The 19649-nt window shown below is 39.8% G+C and overlaps 1 protein-coding gene across 1 annotated transcript in view; it reads left to right on the top strand.

The window, feature by feature from the left end:
- Positions 1 to 723: 723 nt before the first annotated feature.
- Positions 724 to 19649, top strand: part of LOC103372209 (ras and Rab interactor 2-like) — a 57080-nt gene continuing 38154 nt past the window's right edge. The window contains exon 1 of the mRNA XM_008301786.1: positions 724 to 912. The gene's annotated coding sequence lies outside the window, so the exon portion shown is untranslated. The remainder of the gene's footprint in view (positions 913 to 19649) is intronic.

Below are 19649 nucleotides of genomic sequence, written 5' to 3'. Positions count from 1 at the left end.
ACTTGAAGCTCCAGATCCAGAGATGTCTTTAGAGAGAACAAACACAGAACCTTGAGGGGAAACACAGAGTTAGTGACATGTAATGGTGGTTCTAACTGTATGGAAGGAAGACAGAGGAGAGGAGCTCAGTACATCATTAGAATCCCCCGGCAGTCTAAAGCTATAGCAGCATAACTAAGGGACAGTTCAGGTGATCCTAAGCAGCCCTAGCTTTATCAAAGAGGAAAGTTTTAAGCTTAACCTTAAAAGTAGACAGGGGGTCTGCCTCCTGAACCTCCTGATTCCACAGAGAGGAGCTGATAACTGAAGGAACTGCCTCCCATTCTACTTCTGGAAACTGTGGGAGCCACAAGTAGACCTGCAGTCTGAAAGCGAGGACTCTGTTAGGATAGTATGGCACAATAAGGCTCTATATACCTACCTCTAGACAAAACATGCTTCTGATTGGACTCCATTGACATTTTCAAAGGGGGGCTGTGGAGCCATTTTGGCATCGACATGCCGAAGTCACCTATAAAATTGCGATTTTCACCAGTCCTGATGTCCGTGCAAATTTTGGTGAGCTATCGAGTATGTTTAGGCACTGAAAAATGCGTTTGTGTCGGCCTAATAATAATTGTCTTTTATTTTGAAGGGCAGCTGAGCGCTCTCCCGTCGCGCTGTTTCCTCACAGCATCGCTTCACTTCGGTAGCTCCTCATGAGACTTTCGGACGATGGAGAGAGCCGGTACGCGACCATTTCTGACCACTTGCTTTCCTCAGCAGATCCTAAGAACTTTTTAACAACTCTCAAAACTTCTTAACAACCGACATTAACCCGGACATGGAGCTATAATGGTTTTCCACGGTGAGCAACTGGTCGGAGCTGTGGACTTTTTTTCTGCCAGGCTGGAATAACGCACTCTGCAGTCGGTGAGTACCGCTCAACTTAAGCTAGCCGTCCTTTGTGTGCAAACTGTGTTTTTGTCGCCTTGAATTCACTTCTGAGGCGCCAAATACAGCCTCGTCTCTTGACAAAAGCTTGAGACAGACATTATTGTCCCTGGCACCGTCGGTAGAGAGGCAGCATTTTAGTGGGAGGAATCCTGCGGGACGTGTTGTACAACTTCTCACCACCTGTCGCCCAACGTCACTGTTTGAACCGTCCGCACGAAAACCGAATTCTATGCTTAAATAGTGCGTTTTAAGAACAGCTGTCTTGTTTGGTGAAGTCACAAAGAGCACAAGGCGTGATTTAAGGTTTTTTGCAACTCTCTAGGAGTCAGTCTTCAATTCGGGTTGTAAATAATCCAACATAAACAACGTCATATGATTTAAATCTGTGGATGTCAGATGGAGTTGAACAGCGCTGATGAGCAGTCGTCTGTGTTACAGTCCAGTGTTGTTACTGGTGGTTACTGTGCAGGACATCCATGGACAGTATGCAAGCTTAAGTCTGAATATTAGATTCATTACTTGAGTTTGATCTATACTAAAGCGGTTTTTTTCATTGTCGATTAATCTGCTGATTAATTTCTTAAATAATTCATTAGTTGTTCGGTCTTGTTTTGTCGACAATCTTGAGATATTCGGACAGAAACCAGATAAGATTCACATTTAAGAAGCTTTAATCAGAAAATATTCCTTTAATAATCACTCAAATCAACTGTCAAAATGCTTGATGATCATTTTAATAGTTGATTCATTGATTAAAGGTGTATACTGAATAGATGTGTTTGTTGTTGTGTAATATTTTTAATCTTGTAGTTTAACTGTTCAACTGGAGCCAATATTGACTTTGAATTGTGAGATGTGATTAAAGCGAGTCTTTCATAAGAGCCAGTTCTAAAATGCTGATGACAGGGATATTCTGATCCAGACTGAAAAAAACTAGAGTTAACAAAAGTCTCAGCATTAGTGTTGAAAATGGAGTAATCACAACAACCAAAGTAATGAGCTTAAAGTCATCATGTCCAGAAAACTGTTTGAGCTTATCCTCAAAACTCTTCATGGCCTTTGGTGAGATATTTCAGCTCAACTTACGAATCCACGGTTGACTCAGTAGTTAGTTTCCTTTTGTCCCCTGAATGTTTCCAGCTCACAGCTTGGTGTGTCCCCTATTGTTTGCGTGGTAATTAGACTGCTGTTTAAAAGTTGCTCCAGGCATTTGAAGAATTCTTTAACTGGAAATCTAGCCATCATCACCAGCCTCTAACATCATATCATCCATCTCCTGTCTGCCCCCTCTTTTTTTTTTTTTTTTACTAGGAGAAGCATAAAAAAGCCGAAGTATTTCCTGGTACTGGCCAAAACCCTGGTTTTCCAATCTCCTCAGAAATCTGCTAATGTGCTTAGTTCGCTTAGTTCCCAAAGCAGACCAGGGCTGTTGTCTACCTCAGACCTGAATCACAGGTCAGGAATTTATGAAGAGTACACTGTTCTGGCAGCCAGGTTTGTTGTTTGACCAACCTTCTTTTGAATATGTTGCTGACTGTATTTGCTCAGGTGCAGTGGCATAGTTGTGAGGAGAGATTATAAATAAAAGATACTCTGGAGAGGTATGTTTCTGTAAAGTAAGCTATTGAACTGTGAAACTTGCGTCTGTAGATACAGTAATGTAAAGAAGGACAGGTTTCCATAGTAACGGTGTGCTCTTGGGACACAACAACCATGTTTCCTTAACGAGTCAAGGAAGAGATTTTAATAAAATACCAAGATTTTTTATTTTATATTTGGTTAATTTTACAGACAGAATGGGATGTAACAGAAGTGTAGTTTAGGGACTATTGGAAACCTTAAAATCTGATGACTTCTCCTGTCTTTACAGTTTTTGAGTGTGATAAATGATTTTATTGACTTTGTAAATGAATAGTTGTGCCAAAAAACATGCATTTCAAAACAGTAGGTTTGAGGGTTAAACCAAAGAAGTAAGGGACAATCTAGATCTATGAGACAGTTTGAATTGGACACTAGTTTTGAGTTGGCTAAAGGAAAAATAGGAAACACACACACACATAAAAAAAGAACATTTCTAATTTGTAAACTGTCAGTTTATCCCTGTCAACTATATTGGGGCCCTTCTGACTGACACTGTTGATATAGTTGGTGCTTATATATTTTGTAGCACCCCATTTCCTATACACCATGTGGCCCCCTCCCCCTCTGCTCTTTGCTTACTGAAACAAAGACCTTGGTAATTGCAGGTTATTTGACCCCTGACGTGTGCTTGCAGCTCTGCCTAATGCTAGGGTTTCATGGGAGCCTGCACTGATTGGTTTTGGCCTGGCAGAGTGACTGCGGGTTACTGTAGTGACTTTAGTAAACAGTGGTGCTCACTTATAGCCTCATGATGTAGGTCAGATCTGCCTCAGTGGTTCATCTAAACTTGTTGAGATGCATCTGCTACTGTCCTCAACCAGGGCTACATGTAGACTTTGCTCACCTTTGGTACTTTCCAGAGAGAGTGAGCGATTCAAGGTACCACTGACAGAAGGAGAAAAGTAAAACTGAATTTAATGTGTAATCTGTAATCCAGTGTAGTTAGGTGCTGTAACAGGGAGGTGTAGTGCACTTCACTGGAGCTTTTGTTTTTGCTTCAGCGGACATGTGTCATAAGCTGTTTGACATTTGACATGTAACAGTAAGGACAACACAGGATTAATAATAAAATAAACAATAGCTGAATATCATTTGTTGCTTTAGTTTCAGTGTCCTAATGTTGTTATTGTCACTCATTGTCTCAGTGGCATGTTTCATTGAGATGATCTGTCAGGTTTAGTCTGCTGTAGTAACACTTTTCAGAAAGTCAAATGGAATATTAAGCAGTGATGTGCATGGACTACATCCTGGAACTTCGCCATAATGAGGTGTTGCTTGTTTTCAAGCAAAAATGCCAAATACTTGCAGGTTTCAGCTTCTCAAAAATGACAGTTTCATTTATTTGTGATATTCGGATCTCAAAATTGATATCTGGATACCACCACAACACCCTGGCTATTCGGATGTTCGGATGTTTTTGTCCAGCCCTACAAGAAACACCCATGCAATAAGGAATGGTTGTTGCAACACACTGTGAGTTACATTTGTCTTCCCTTTAATGATGCACTATAATTAATGTCATTTTTTGTTGTTTTGCTGATATATGCTGCAAAACACCAGGGTCTTTAAAGGGGCAGTTATCTCTAAAGCTGTGTTTACCTGTTGATGTTAATAATGTCTGGAGTTTTCTTGAAGGTTTCAAACATTTTCGTAGAACTGTCTACTGTGTTTGGAGTTCTTGCACAATGTGAAAAATTCCTGATTGTCGTAATATGTGCTTCCTCTGCTGTCTCTCAAACAGTGCCAGTCAATCACACTTAAATAATGACTGTAGCAGCTGACAACAAAGAAATGATACAGAAGAAAGATCGTTGTTTTACTTTAGTGGTTTGGAAATGGTTTGGTTCTGCAACGTTCTACAACAGATGGTGCACAGCTACATATGGCACTGACCTCAATGGGATGACCCTGTTGTAAGACTTTGTTGGTCATCATAAATTTAGGGTCCTACAAGGCAGCAAAAACTTGTAAGAGCATTCAGAAACTTCTGTCTCTGAAAAACTGACGATAAGCAGACTGAATGTCAACATCCAGGCTACAAATGAGGCGTTCTGTAACACTGTACAAGACTATGTTACACTGGTACTCCTGCCTTTTAAAAATATTTCTTACAGAAAACCTGCAGGAACACAGATTCCATTTATTACATCAAGGGGGGGGATTGCAAGCTCAACTGTAACAAGGCATAACCTTGTACCGTACTAGGAGGCAAACTGAACTGCACTCAACTGCATTACGTGTTTGAAAATTGAGGTTAATCCAAACTGCTCTTTCTCACTTATACATGGCCTCAGCTTCACTGTTTTACTCACAAATCAAGAGCCGTTTATACGACAGGATAGGTTGTTTTCTGATTCTCTCTCCTTTATGATACTTAGTAATAACATCTCTTGTAGTTTTTTTTATACCTTATTAACATATCCACATGGTGTTTTTTATACGCTAGAATACATATTATAAGTGAAATAAGCAGTCGACACCATGGTGAGCATTTCTACCTTAACACTGTACCTTTCTGATGATAGTCTCCAAAACCTGCAGAGTCGAAGGTGAGCTGGTGTTCAAACTGCTGTGAGTGGAGACAGAGGCAGGAAGTCATAGATCAACCCATGCTAGAGGAAGAAATGGTGCAGAGTTATGTCGAAGGCATTGTAAGGCAGGAAGGGATTATTTTCATGGGAAGAACTTGGAAAATGTAACTCTCATACACAGAGACAAGTTTTTAGGGGTTTAATCAAAGCCCCTAATTAAAGTTCCTGCAGGAAGTACTGAGCAGCTTTGTGCATTGACGTTATCTTTTAGCAGCAAATAAACAGAGGTGAGCAGATGCTCCCTTCCTCCAGTTATTCTGTGAATGTTGCAGAAACACAGTCAATTCCCTAAGTGTTTGTTTGAGGATAAATAAAAGTAGATATATAACAATACAGTCTTTCCACACAAGTACACAATTCAAAGTATACCAAGTACAGAATAAATGAGTTTGGCTTAGTTTAGCTTGGTGAGGTTGGAGTCCAGGTCAACGTGTCAGTTAAGAATATCTCCTCTTTTCTGCTGTCAGCAGTTGGCTGTGGTCCTATCAAAACAAGACACCAGTAACAGCTCATAAAAGTTTTCTCCTTTACCTGTGAAACTTTACACACAGGCCTCCACTCATTTGAGTAGCAAGTTGGCTCATTTATGGTGTTCTATTCATGGTGTGCACCCAGATAGTTATATATTTTTATATCTTTATTTATTATTTTATGTTATACAGTGTTGAAAGTTAACATTGACTGATGAACTTTATTTAAATTTAATTCATGTAAAGATCACACCTGGAGCTCATTGTGTATGTGTCAAAATAATTTGGAGTTAGTCTGAGGTTAAGTTAGGGTGTTCCACCATGTGTAGTTCAGCACTTTCTTAGAGGTGGTGAGGACTTTTGCCCAGAGTAAAGGGCGTGATTGTGGGTGTAATGCGCAGTGCAAATGCTTTAGTAGCTGCCTGAGACTTCAGTGGTAAGTGTGTGTGTGTGTGTGTGTGTTTACACAGTGTGGCTGTAGAAAACTCTCTCTTGTCAGTCAGGATATGTGTTTGCGCGTGTGTGTGCATATGTTCGTGCACTGCTATCTGGTTTTCCTATGGGATAAAACTCTGTAGCTCTGTAGAGGAGAGACACACCCAGCCAATGTAAAGGGGAAATGGAATGCATCTGACACACTTTTAGGAGCTATACATAGGCATTTCATGTGGAACAAGCTAAATAGTTGTATAAATGGCTGCTAAACCGCGACCCACAGGAGGCTCCGTGAGGTGGGGAACGAGTGCTCAGGAATGGAGGATGTCTACAGGGTTGGAATGTTCACTTTCAGGGACATTTTTCAGCTCTGCCGTTGCTAGCTTGGTGGACTGCTTTACATCCTCTGAAATAGTAGCCATTTTGTGCACTGCAGCATTTCCATTCAGTGAATTTTATTACGACCAGATTTACAGTCCCAAGTTTCAGGCCTGTAACATCCTTACCCAGTGGACAGATCATTAATGTAGCAGTGCTGTTGTACTGTTATGAGAGGGAAGGAGTGATAGTAATCTAGCTAAACCCAAAACAATATTAGTGAACAAGGGAACTAACAGCTACTGAATAAACCTACTCTTGTAGCACATGTAGCTGTGATAATGCTAATGCTAGGCGGGCAGGAACAACAATAAGAAATGTTCAGACAGCATACAACGCAATTCAGCAGGGTTAAGGGCTGGAAGAGTGTAAATGATCACAGGATTTAGGAGAGTCTGCTGTAGTGGAGTAAAGGGACTTATTCTATGTGGGAAACAAAGAAGTATCCTCTCCACTAACATTGCAATAGATGAGGAAAAACTGGGGTAACTGTACACAAAGCAGACAATGCATGTAACTTCAAAATATTGAGAAGACATAAAAACAACGAATTATAAAATCTAGACTAACTTAGATTTAGATTTGTTGGACTAAAGCTAATCTTGCATTGCCAGACATTATCTAGCTCTGACAGGACTGTGTAGAATCGTCTAGTTACATCTTGTTATCATTCTGCAGCTCTGGATTGTTTATTTTTTAAAAACAGGAACAGGATGCAGCGACCGTGTTCACTCAGTAGGGAGGGAATTGTTTTGGTGGAACATTTGCATGCAAGGCGCCGAGCACTGCCATTTAAACGGATAATTCACAAAAAATACCAGCAACACTGCTTTATTTACCAAGCCAACTTTTGGCAAACCTTGAAATTAGCAGTGTGTAGGCTGGTACCCCAGAGGTTGGTATAGTGGTTTCCTGTAGTGACGATAACTTTAAAAATAGTAGCACTTGTGTCAGTGTCAGATATGTGTGGCCAATGGCAGGCTTCAACCCACAGTCTACATGCGGTGAGTCAAACTAGACTAAATCTAACAACAATCAAGGGATGGAAATTAGATTAAAACCAAATTAGTATCTTCATAATAATACTAGGGCTCCACCTAACAATTATTTTTAAATCAATTAATCTAACAATTATTTTGGAATTACTCGATTAATGACAATGAATTTACCCAAAATAAAAAGCAAAAGCATGTCTTCCTTATATTTCAAAATTGTATTCAAACACATCTCTAGAAAAACAAAACCTTTGTTACAAAAGTAACGAGATTAAATGTACACACCAAAAATATGCAACAAAAAATTGCCAAGTCTTCACTGGTAATCTGGTTTAGCAACATAAATCTCTCCCAAGAGCTTGTGCAATTCAAGTAAAAGACATTGTGCAACCACTGCTTTGCCTCACCCTGGAAGAAGACACATAGAGCACATTAGAATAAAGATAATTGTCTGGTCTAAATATAATTTTTTATATTAACAATAATAGACTGTATTTGTCAGACACTGGTTCAGAAAAATACTAGACCTTCAATTCAAAAGGATTGCTCACTGTATGTCACAAGTTAACTTAAATGGTTATGACATGGAATCATTTTATCACTGCATTAATGTGCAGTTAAGATAAGAACTGGCAAATGTTTTTTTAAAAAATCAGTGTGAGGTTATGGAAAATAATTGAAACGATTTACAGACTGTAACAATCGTTTGTAAAGTTAGTTAAAGCCATTTTGTCACTCATACATAGCGGTTAAAGTAACAGAAAATAGAAAACGGCCAAATATCAGCGTTAGTTGACACATGGTGTAACGTTATGTTACCAAACAGCAGCGGTGAAGAAAGAACTTTTAATATCAGGGCGAATAATAAACATTCATATTATCAATTTTAAGTGACTATCGTTTCCGCTATCAGAAACACGTTTTGCGTGCTGTTTATCCTGACATGTTTTGGTTGGGGAAAAAAGTAGACAGGACTTACGTTACAGTTTTGCTGTCATCTGGGCACAGTGCACCGGGATGCTTCCGCTTCAAGTGTTCATTCATTGCAGTCGTACTGCTGTGATGAGCCATTTCTATCTTGCAGAGCTTACATATCACAATGTGGTTGGGTCTTTGGTTGAAAGAGTCCCACACTTTGGATAAACGTGGCCGAGTTTTTTAGTAAAGCATGCACTCCCACTACCATGTGACTGCGACGCATTGACGCACGTTTTATGCGTCAACGTATTTACATAATCGATTACGACAAATCACCCCACTCCTAAATGATACAAAAGCTAAATCAAAATCAGGTGCCACAGTTAACACTGGTGTGAGGTCAAATGGACAGTGTGCTGCTGTTAAACACAACAGGAAGTCAGATCTAGTTTGGACCACTTATTAACGCGCTTGGATCAGCTTGAGTAGCAACAGTAATGCACAGCTCACAGAGGCACTTAAACTCAATTGCTGAAATCGTTCCCCTTCTGCTCAGTCAAATCTGAACACATAGGCTCTATACACAGACTTGAAGGTTCAATGTGAGCAGCACTTGTTCGATGACTGTCACTTAGGTGGTAGCACGGGTTCTCCACTAATCGCAAGGCCATTTCATGTGTCAAAGTGTCTCTGGGCAAGATGCTGAACCCCAAGTTGTACCTTTTGGCAGGCAAGCACCATGCATGGCAGTTCTGCCAGATTGGTCTGTGAGTCTGGTAGGACTGAAACAACTAATTGATTAACCAATTAAAATCAATTATTAAAATAGTTGTCAAATAATTTAGTCATCGATTAGTTGCTTAATAATTTTTTTTTACTGTTAGCTGCCCTTTTTTTAAATTGAAAAGTAAACCGATCTTTTATAGCTGCTACCAAAGTGTGGCAGTAATGAGCCACTAGTGGCTGTAATCTACCAGTGGTTGGCCTTGTTTTGACTCACGTACACCACAACACAGTCAATGCATTCAGCGAGAGTGCGAAGATAAAGGAGACAAGAGATAAATCAGGAGAGAAAACGTCATGAACAAAGTCATACAAAGTGTTTACCTCATTTTTTGTGTTTGATGCTTTGAATTTAAAAAAACTTTACACTGACAAGGTGGATATAAAGCTCATTGTGTTCCTTCTGATTTGAGCTGTGTTTTACAGAAATTAGTTGAATAAAACGCTGTAAAATGCACAATTTTTCTGTTTTTTTTTTCTTGAAAATATGTTCTCAATAACTTACCATGGTAAATGAAGGCTAAACAAAAATGTTTGTTTAAAGAAACGATTCATCGAATAATTGTCAAAAATAATCAGCAGATTAATCGATTATCAAAATAATCGTTAGCTGCAGCCCTAGAGTCTGGTGTCTGTAAATGAGTGAATGGAAACACTGCTTAAAGTGCTTAAAGTATAAAACTTAGGTAGAAAAGTGCCATGTGACTGCAGACCATTTGCCACTTGTATTTTCTCTGATATGGCTACTGATTGCTCATAGGTCTAAGAAAAAAAGAGACTCCTTGTAATTAAAGAACAGTCATGATTGTTTTCTTCAGTATAGGAGGATAGTTTGTGCATACATCATGGGTCACAGTGTCACACTTTGACAACTCCAGTTTTGTCACTCCTTTGGTTGATTTACCTTTTATCCAAAATATGTCAGAAGCACCTTGGACACATGGAGGTATCTTATGTGAAGTTTATGTGATATCTTGACAGCTTCACCATAGCTGTCTGTCCTTCTCTCTAGCATAGCACCTGGACGTTACGCTCTGCCCCCTCAGGTCAGCGTTTCACACTGGTGGGCTGAACATGTCAAGAGGTCACAAAGTAACAGGCTGATAATGGAAAAACAGGGGAAACAGTTCACACACAGGGCCAGCTGACCATCCACTGTGTCTAATGCACTGTTTGTACAATGTTTGTGAGTGTGTGTATGTACATAGGAATCCTTAAATCCAATTGTTGCTGTGAAATTGGAATTTTTATAAGTAGAAGTGAGTGTGACTTCTGGAAAGATAAAACAAAATTAGAACTGTACAGCTGTTTGCTGGGTTTGGAGGTTAAGCACTGTGACACAATTGCTTGTGGATGAGGTAATGTGTGTAAACTTCAAGTGTCAGTATCTTACACAGTTTGACGTGGTTGCTTCATGTCTTACCAGTCAGGCTCAGACATGTAGCAGTGACCGCAGGCAGCACTGAGCTTTAAGACTAAATACAGGACGGCTAAATAAGCAGCAGGTCGTAGATTCAGCTGATTATTTAGCAGGTCACTGACCATGAACAACAAGGCTTACTTCTGGCTAGCATGGTGTGCATCCATTGGGTCAGAATGCTCGCTGCACAGCTCACTGAACCCAGGAGACTTGTTAAACAAGCCTGTTTTGTGTAGCTTGCTCCGTCTACTTCTTAGGCTGCAATAAAACTCTGTGGAGAGGCACACTGTTCTCAGTGTAGCTACCTTCACACACCACCTTCATCTTGGGAGGTAACCCAGAGCTAATGCAGAGCTGATGTAGGAGCTGTTGGGTCGCAAAGCGGAGATTTTCTGTTGACAAACTGGTATTTTAGAACTGAGACATTAACTCTGGTTGATGCGCTGTAACATTTCCTTTAAAATATGGGCAGCTGTGCACACTAATGTTTTACTGTATTGTTACTGTTCTCTTTTTTTCTTTTATTTTTTTTACATGAACAGCTAATTACTATATAGCTGATGGTTGTACGCCACGGTACAATATGAGATTTACTGTTTAATACTGTGCCTATGCTTTTCCATTACTGTACACACTGATATATCAATGCCACTGTTATCATTTGCTGTCACTGTGTTGACCTGTAAGTTACAACATTTCCTTCTATAGAAAATACTCGTGAATTCCTGACATGTACCATAAATAACAATCCCAGTTTTTAACTGTATGTTTGAAAAAACAGTACACTACCGTTAGTCCTGCATAATATATCATTTCGGCATTGACATTGTGATGTTAGTAGTCACATTGCAGAAGTTTCATGTGATGTAAAGCAAATTAACTTAAAGATGAAGGTACAAATGATTTGATAGAAAAAGAAAGCTCACACTGTTCAGATTATTCACGACTGTTCTACAAGAAAAGTCTTTCTGATAAAACATTTAGTCTTGTTGGATACACTTCTGGGTACACACTGTTTTCAAAACTTTATTTACCAGGCACAGAACTTTTTGGCATGCAAGAGAAGAACCAGGAGAAAAACACTGAAGGAAGATTTGCAAAAAGAAATCTAACATCAGTTGTATGGAAATCTTTCAGCTACAGAGAGGAGGATAAAAAACGGGTACTTTGTTGGTAGTGTCCTCCAATTGTTGCACTATTCAAGGCAATCCGACTAGTTTGTTTGACCATTTGAATCAGCACCACAAAGCTCTGTAGGTTGAGTGCAATGCCAGATTTAAATGCAGTTCAAGTAAAATTTAATTTTGATGCCTTTGCTAGTGTTGCACCACATGAGAAAGATTTAAAATGGTAGAGAGAAAGCACTAATGTGATCACTTTTCACCTTGTTAAGGCGTAAAATCAAGTAACACAGTTACCAAAGAGGGTCTTAAAAACATGATCCGGCTTCATGATTGGTATGTAAAACCAGAAAACACCTATTTTTTTCAAGTTGCCATCCGAGAGCTGAATGAAAAATACAGTGCTCTAGACAGGAGCAAAGAGAACCAAGAACGGAAAGAAGGGCTGGCTGTTTGGGGCCTTGATGAGAGACGGTGAGGACGTGATAAAGATTGCTGCCCTGAGCAAGTGAACCAGGCTGTAGTGCATCTTGTAGTTAAGTTATACCCATGCTATATTTCTGAAACTGCAGAAAAACAAAATAGTTTTTATTCTGAGCGTTACTTATTCTGAGTTTGACTCTTATGTTAGAGGATATGACTCATCTCAGATCCTCATACAAGGCAGTTTTGGTGGTTGTAAACTCAGGCGTTACCAAGCTGCTGTTTGTAGGAATATAAAAGCACATGTTTTTCTTTTGTTTTGAAAAGGTCATTTATTGATGTCATCATGTGGTCTACATCTTTATGGTGCCTTTTTTTCTTTTTGTGCCGTGGCGGTTACAGAGCGCTTTATAAAGATTCTCATTCATCTATTCACACACCAGTGGAGGTGGGACTGCCATGCATGGTGCTTACCTGCCAATGAGAGCAACTTGGGCTTCAGTGTAGACAGGAGGAGATGGGGATCTTACTGTCAACCATGCAAATGTGTTGGGTTTTATGCAGAACAATGTGGTCACATTGGAATCAGGTAAAACCGCCTGTACCAAACTTACAACTGCTAGAAACTGCAATTGCTCCAACCTGCAGTTTAAAATTATAGCTCAGTTCTGCCACTGCAGCAGTGGTCCATTCCAATGACTTACCTGGAAAATGAGTCTCTCTCTAGTGAGATGCTAATACTTTTGAATTCTTTTTTTTTTCATTTATTACCACTGCAAATTACCATTGTTTTTGTAATACTCGATAATTGAGCTTTTAAAAACTTGTGCCACTTAGTCTTTGTTTGTCACAAAGTAAGAATGATGCGCTCTATGTGAGTCAAGGGCTATTTAGTGTATCACTGGACAACTGGCAGTCCACTGTTTACTTTTCATTGACTGACAACCACAGGAGCCTTCCTGTTTACCAGGCCTGGATTGTGAATCACACACAAGCTTGCAGTCACACAGAAAAAAAAAACAAAAAAAACACACACACACACACATCTTGCTCCAACCAAAACAAGCCCAAAAGGCCACCCCACTGCTTTGTTTTGACAAGAGTGCTTGGCCTAACAGAGTCCCACTAGAGATGTGAGGCGCAAAGAGGGAGTGAGGGAAGCAGGAGATAAAAACAAAACAAAACAGCAAAGTCACAGGCCTTCTGTCAGTCTGTGACTTCTGTTGCTTTCCAGGAAAGAAACCTGTTTCTCTCTGGGTTTCTCAATCTTGCATGTACACATATGCCAGTGAAAAATAGGGAAATCGAATCCAGGCTTTTTCCACTTTTATTTTTGTCCTTACGCCTGCAGCTGGAGGCCTCATACAAACATACTGTCAATGTGTGTTTGATTGGTCCTGTTAGGTCAAGTTGTTCCTTTTACTGCCGGTGCCAAATATTTTTTTAATCGTGAAGCTGACGTTTGTGTCATTGTTCAGTACTTAGTGTTGAAAATGACAAGAATTAACCATGTTGTAGCAGAATGGAAGTCTGAAACAACACCGAGCTCATACCACACTACAACTCTTTGTTGGAGGCCAAACTAATGAAATTGTTTAAGGATTAGCTGCTTTTAATCCAGGGTCACCTGCCATACCTATTATATCTTAGAAGCAGCAATGTTAGGTTGCTGAGGAACCGCCATTGTATCTGTTCGGGACCACGTGATTAACTAAAGCTTTGGTCCAAGCAAGTATCAGGCTCTGACTCAGTTGCAGAGAAACTGAGATGTCCTAATTGTGTGCACTCAAACCCCCCACTGTCAGGAAGAGCTCCCTGAGCTCACATGTGGATCTCACATATAGCAGCAGCACATACAGTCTATGCTATATGCCTGTAAGCATGACCTGAAGTATTTTTAGGCTTTAAATTCATTTTCCTGTGTTTAGTGCTTGCAGCTCCAGTGACTTTATATTGAACTCTTAGAATTTCCGGCTGACTTCCACACAGTACAGTGCCTTAATTCCTCCTGTGTTGGTTATGCTTTACTCTGATTGCCTCAGCAGAGTGTGACCCACAGCATGCACAGGCCTGAATGTTAATGTATGAAGCAGCTGTGATGAGTGCCAGTCTTTGTGCACCGTTCAAAGGTTGCTGTAAGTTTTACAGTAACTTGCTTTGACAATTTGATGCCAGCAAGCTCCTATAAAAGTGTTAACTGTATGACTAAATTTTCACTTACAGTTTTATTACTCAAAGTAACTATTTACAATATTATTGCCATATTTTCCCTTACAGTTCTCTTATTTGTACTTTTATGTAGAATATTATTATTTGTGGGCTGCAAGGTGTATCGTTGGTTAGCACCGTCGCCTCGCAGCAAGAAGGTCGCCAGTTCGCGGGATCTCTTTGCGTGGAGTTTGCATGTTCTTCCCATGTTCTCTGGCTTCCTCCCACAGTCGAAAAACATGTTGAGGTTAATTGGTGATTCTAAATTGTCCGTAGGTGTGAATGTGAGTGTGCTTGGTTGTCTGTCTCTAAGTGTAGCCCTGTGATAGACTGGTGACCTGTCCAGGGTGTCCCCTGCCTTCACCCTGAGTCAGCTGGGATAGACTCCAGCCCCCCACGACCCTAGTGAGCATTAAGCGGTGTATAGATAATGGATGGATTATTATTTATAGTATGATGGCTGTATTATATTTTACTTACTTACTTTGCAGTTAGATTATACTTTCATTTACTTACTTCAATCCAATTGTAGTACAGCATTATGACTTAACATTTGTCCCTAAAACATTCTTCTTATTTTTCCTATTAAAACTTAAAATACTAACGTGTTTGCATGCTCTATGTTTCTATGTCTTGCTGTTTTTATAAACAGGTTGGAAAGCTGATAATGCATCTTAGTCTGAGCGGTATTAACTTCACCATAAACACTATCAAAATCATCCATATCTTGTCCACATATCTTCTAGAATCACCCAACTATGTCACCGTAAACCGACATATTAAATCAAAGTGTTAGCAGAAAACAGAAGTTCTGAGCTGTATTGCTATCCATCTGTCTGAGACTTTCAGCACTTCACATGGTTTTTTGTTGACATAAGTCCCAGCATTACTAAAGTAGATGCGTTTCTGTACAGCGAGCTATACATGAAATGCTTTCTTGCAACAGCAGGCTTAGAGATTTGTTTAGATAACACATCGAAAAGGTTGTGTCCCAAGCATGGCGGCAGTCTTTGGTCACATACATGTGAAGTGTTTCAGACTGCTCAATACAGAATGAGATTTTGTGTCTTGTGATCATGGAAAGCTTGTTACCGGAGTTCTTGTAACTTTGCTTTGTGTCTTGGATGCTTTATTCCCTTGGAACCTTTTGAAGTATTTCTATATATAACCAAGTAGTGACAAAAAATGTCACTTTTTCTTAAGTCCTCTGTGAAGCCCCCGATCATGGTCAAGGTTTTCTCCAGCTACTGCAAGCACAGCCACCTGCATTATTTGAACACTGTCCAGGTCAAACACTGATTCTTCAAGATCCTTCAGATCTCTTACAAGAGGACAAAACACTTTGTCTGACCCAAAAGACTGTACATTTGTCTCCTCACAAAGCACAACAAGCTGTATGAAGTCTATAGAGGACTATTATGCAGAGGGATTTCTGACAGGGACTTGTAAACAACAAGTGACTGCTTTTTTCTCCCTGGCCTGAAGGGACTTTACCACTTCAATAGAATTCCGACACAAGATAATGGACGCTGAGGACATTCACTGCTGAAAAATGTCATTGTCTTTAAATTCTTGCCATCCCTTTTATCCTACAGCAAATGTGATTCATCTGAGTGAGCATTTGCTTCAGTGTACTGTGCTTTGACTGAGTCATAGTTCAAAAGTGCTTTGAAGGTCTCGCTTACTGGAACATGCTGCAAAGAAGCAGTTCTTTTCTTTCTTTTGCATGTTTTTAGCTAGATACCCTTGTTTAGGTGCCACATTTTGGAAACTTCTCTTGAAATAAATGAAATACTAATTGTACAACCTCAGAAAACAGCTCATGTTTAGACCATCCATCCATTATCTATACACCGCTTAATCCTCACGAGGGTCGTGGGGGAGCTGGAGCCTATCCCAGCTGACTTAGGGCGAAGGCAGGAGACACCGTGGACATGTCTATCTCAGCGCTACACTTAGAAACCTACGGACAATTTAGAATCACCAATTAACCTCAACATGTTTTTGGACTTGTGGGAGGAAGCCGGAGAACCCGGAGAGAGAACATGCAAACTCCATGCAGAAAGATCCCGGTTGTCCTCACCGGAATGCGAACCGGCGACCTTCTTGCTGTGAGGCAACAGTGCTACCAACTGCGTCACCTTGCAGCCCATGTTTAGACCAGCTGTGGTGTTATCAATATCACTTAGTGACATAGTTTTTTAAATTCATATTCTAGTTGTGAAAAGATATCATCAAAGTTGCTGTCATGCACCACTTGGAATTCCTCTGAAGTTTGGGTAATGGTGGCTGGTGCAGCATTTTTGCTTGCGTCGTCAACTACAATAATGCCAGATTTATCATCTTTGTAGTTGTGTTTGCTACATGTTAGTACGTACCAAAGTAATGTCCTTATGACAAAAGATCAAATTTCTCCAAAGTCACGTCTTTCCTTATTCTTTTACCCTTTTTTGACGCTCTGGCTTTGCTTTTGAATAAATCTCAAGTCTTTATCATTTCACGAAGTAGACCTATAGCATATCAAAATTGAAAGCAGAACATAATCTTTTGAATGTCTGCATGGTTTCCAACATAGGGTGAACGTTACCCGTTTGTATGAAGAATAAAGAGAATTTACATGTAATTTACATTTTTTTGAGTGCAGGTCAAGTGTACACACCTAGAAAGTGGTGATCCTAGACTATGGAGAGCCCAAGACAAAGTGACCATTTGGGACTTCTTGTCTGGAGCAGAGACAACATTTTATTTCCATTAGACGTGAAGCAATTTATTTATTTATTTATTTTTACCAATTCCCAGGGTGGGATGGCCATGGCTCAGGTGGTAGAGCAGGTTGTCCACCAATTACAAGGTTGATTTCTTGCCGTGTCCTTGGGCAAATTACTGAACCCAAGTGGCAGCTCTGGTAACATTGGTGTGTAAGTGTCTGAGAATGAGAAACACATTGTAAAGGGCTTTGTAGAACCTAGTGTGGTTAAAAGGTCCTATAATAGTGCAGAGCATTTATATTTATGTGTATTGAACGTCTGTATGTCCAGAGTGCCTATCTAGATCAGGGATCAAAAGAATTCCAGAGGTAACTTTTTAGTTGATGTCCAGCAGGTTTCCCTTCTACTCACTCCACTGAGTCAAACTGCGAACACTTTGTCTGTCCAACAATACTCACAAGATGTTGGCTTTCACAACAATCTTTTGTCCAAGCACTGTTGTTGAAGCGTCTGCGGAAAGGATGTCGGGTCATTAGACAGATGCTGATGGTGTTTTCCTTTTACTCATGTGTTTCTTAAAAGGAAGGTCTGGGATTTTTTTTTATGCCTTGACACAGCTGGGACTTATCATCTGCTGTAACAGGATCCACCACAACATCTGGGTCAAGTGTGCCTGTGTGTATGTGTGCACACGTGTTTTACCTCTGTTGTTGTAAAACCATAAGCCGTTTTGGATGAAACACAATGAGTCGGCTTTGATTGTTACTGTTTGAGTGAAGTAATAGAGCTCCATCTGAAACCTAGAGAGCATAAATACCCCTTCAGTGTATGTATCTACTTATCTGTGCCTGACAATGGGAAATCTATTGTCAGTCATAACTAAAGGAATCTCTGTATGCATGTATGTCTGTTCTTTGCTTTTCTTGACAAACATGATCGGATCTACTTCTCACTTGGCCAGTGTATTGCTTGGGACCCAATTATTTTCATGAGCATTCCTCATAGTTTGGCTATAAAGTTGTGCTTAACATTAACAGCAGTAGCCTCGGTGAGCCTTGGCTGCTTGTGTTTTGTTCTGCACAGATGTGATTTGAAACATAATGCAATACCAACACTAAATCCTAAAGAGTTTTTGGGCTTTAATGACCAGAGTGGGACTAAATGTACTACAGTAAATCTAAGAGTGTAATATTTAATTGAGACTATAATCCATCAAAAGAACTTGAAATATATTTCAACTGGAAGTCAAGTCAGAGTTTTGCTGAAACTATGTCCAATTATTGCAATAGAGTTTCAGCTTCAAATGTCACTCATTATAAACATTATGCCGTTTCAATGATGCTGTATGATGTTGTCACACTAGATGGAACGATGAAACCGAAACAAAAGATTGTGACTTTTCAGGGCTATTAGCAGGTCAAAAATGTTATTTGTCCACATTTTCCCTCACCTATAATTTGTGTTTTGCGCTTTGTGATAATTAGCACCTTAGCATGTTTAAATTCTATGATAACAAAACATTATACCTGCTTAACATCAGCATGCTGGCATTACTGCATGTTAGCATACCAACATTAGCATTTAGCTCATACTGTGACAGTGCAACCAGTGGTGGAGCCAGACAGTTTTTATCGTACTGGCCATGATGAGACCATCACTCCCATTGTAATGTCACAGTGTTTTGTTAATTCTGGTTTACAGCAAATTGCAGTCAGCCAAACAGTCGTTTTTTGGTCACGCACTCCCTCATTTGCTTGTAGGCAAGACTGGCTTGCAAAAGTACACAAGCACATATGTTACAGTATAATAAGCTTTTTTTTTTACGTAACCCTCACATGGTTAAAATCCTGAATGGTTTCTTAAGCTATGCTTTTTAAAGGTTTATGGTGAGGTATAGGGTGCTATACAAGTGCAGACCATTTACCACAAGACAATTATGTTCTGTTCAGGACACGTACCCAGTTGAAACATCATGAGTTTCTTTCTTTTAGCTGCAGGTTCTGGGTGAGTCCTAAATTGTCCAGCATTTTGCACATCTTGTTACCTCGATGTAACCCCAGTTCTATTCGTAGCCCTCTATCAGGCTTCACTAGGTTTGTTTGGGCTGGCCAGAGGGATGGCCAGGGCCACCACCTCTTGTCTCCGCCCGTGTTTGCAACAGCAGAAAAACAAAAATCCAGACATGATCAACGACGAGAGAAGCACTTGTTTACAGTACAGACTGACCAATGTGTTTTTTCAGGCTCTATGTCGATATTAATTATTGGTGATCGAGACAGGCAGACACCTGAAAATCATAGTTGAAATATATTACAAGTTATTTATTAACAGTTTGTGATAGCAGGGAACATGTCATTCATAATTTTGTTTGTTCATTATTAAGGACTACTGTAGATATACATTAAATTTTATATCAGAACAGCATATGATAGCAAGAAACCTGTCATTTATAGCTAGGCTACGTCATTAATAATGATTACTGTAGCTGAATATGTACAAATAGAGAAGTATAGCATGCTTGTGTAACACTGTTGTGTTTACTCCAACTTCTGTAGTGTCTGCTACCTCGACTTCCAGACACAGCTCCGCTAATTCACCAAAACTTTCAGTGATATGCTGCTA

This window comes from Stegastes partitus, unplaced genomic scaffold (genome assembly GCF_000690725.1).
Source record: "Stegastes partitus isolate 25-593 unplaced genomic scaffold, Stegastes_partitus-1.0.2 Scaffold1713, whole genome shotgun sequence".
In the NCBI taxonomy this organism is placed as follows: domain Eukaryota; kingdom Metazoa; phylum Chordata; class Actinopteri; family Pomacentridae; genus Stegastes; species Stegastes partitus.
Note: the sequence above shows the minus strand (reverse complement) of the source record. Positions and strands in the feature narration are given on the sequence as shown.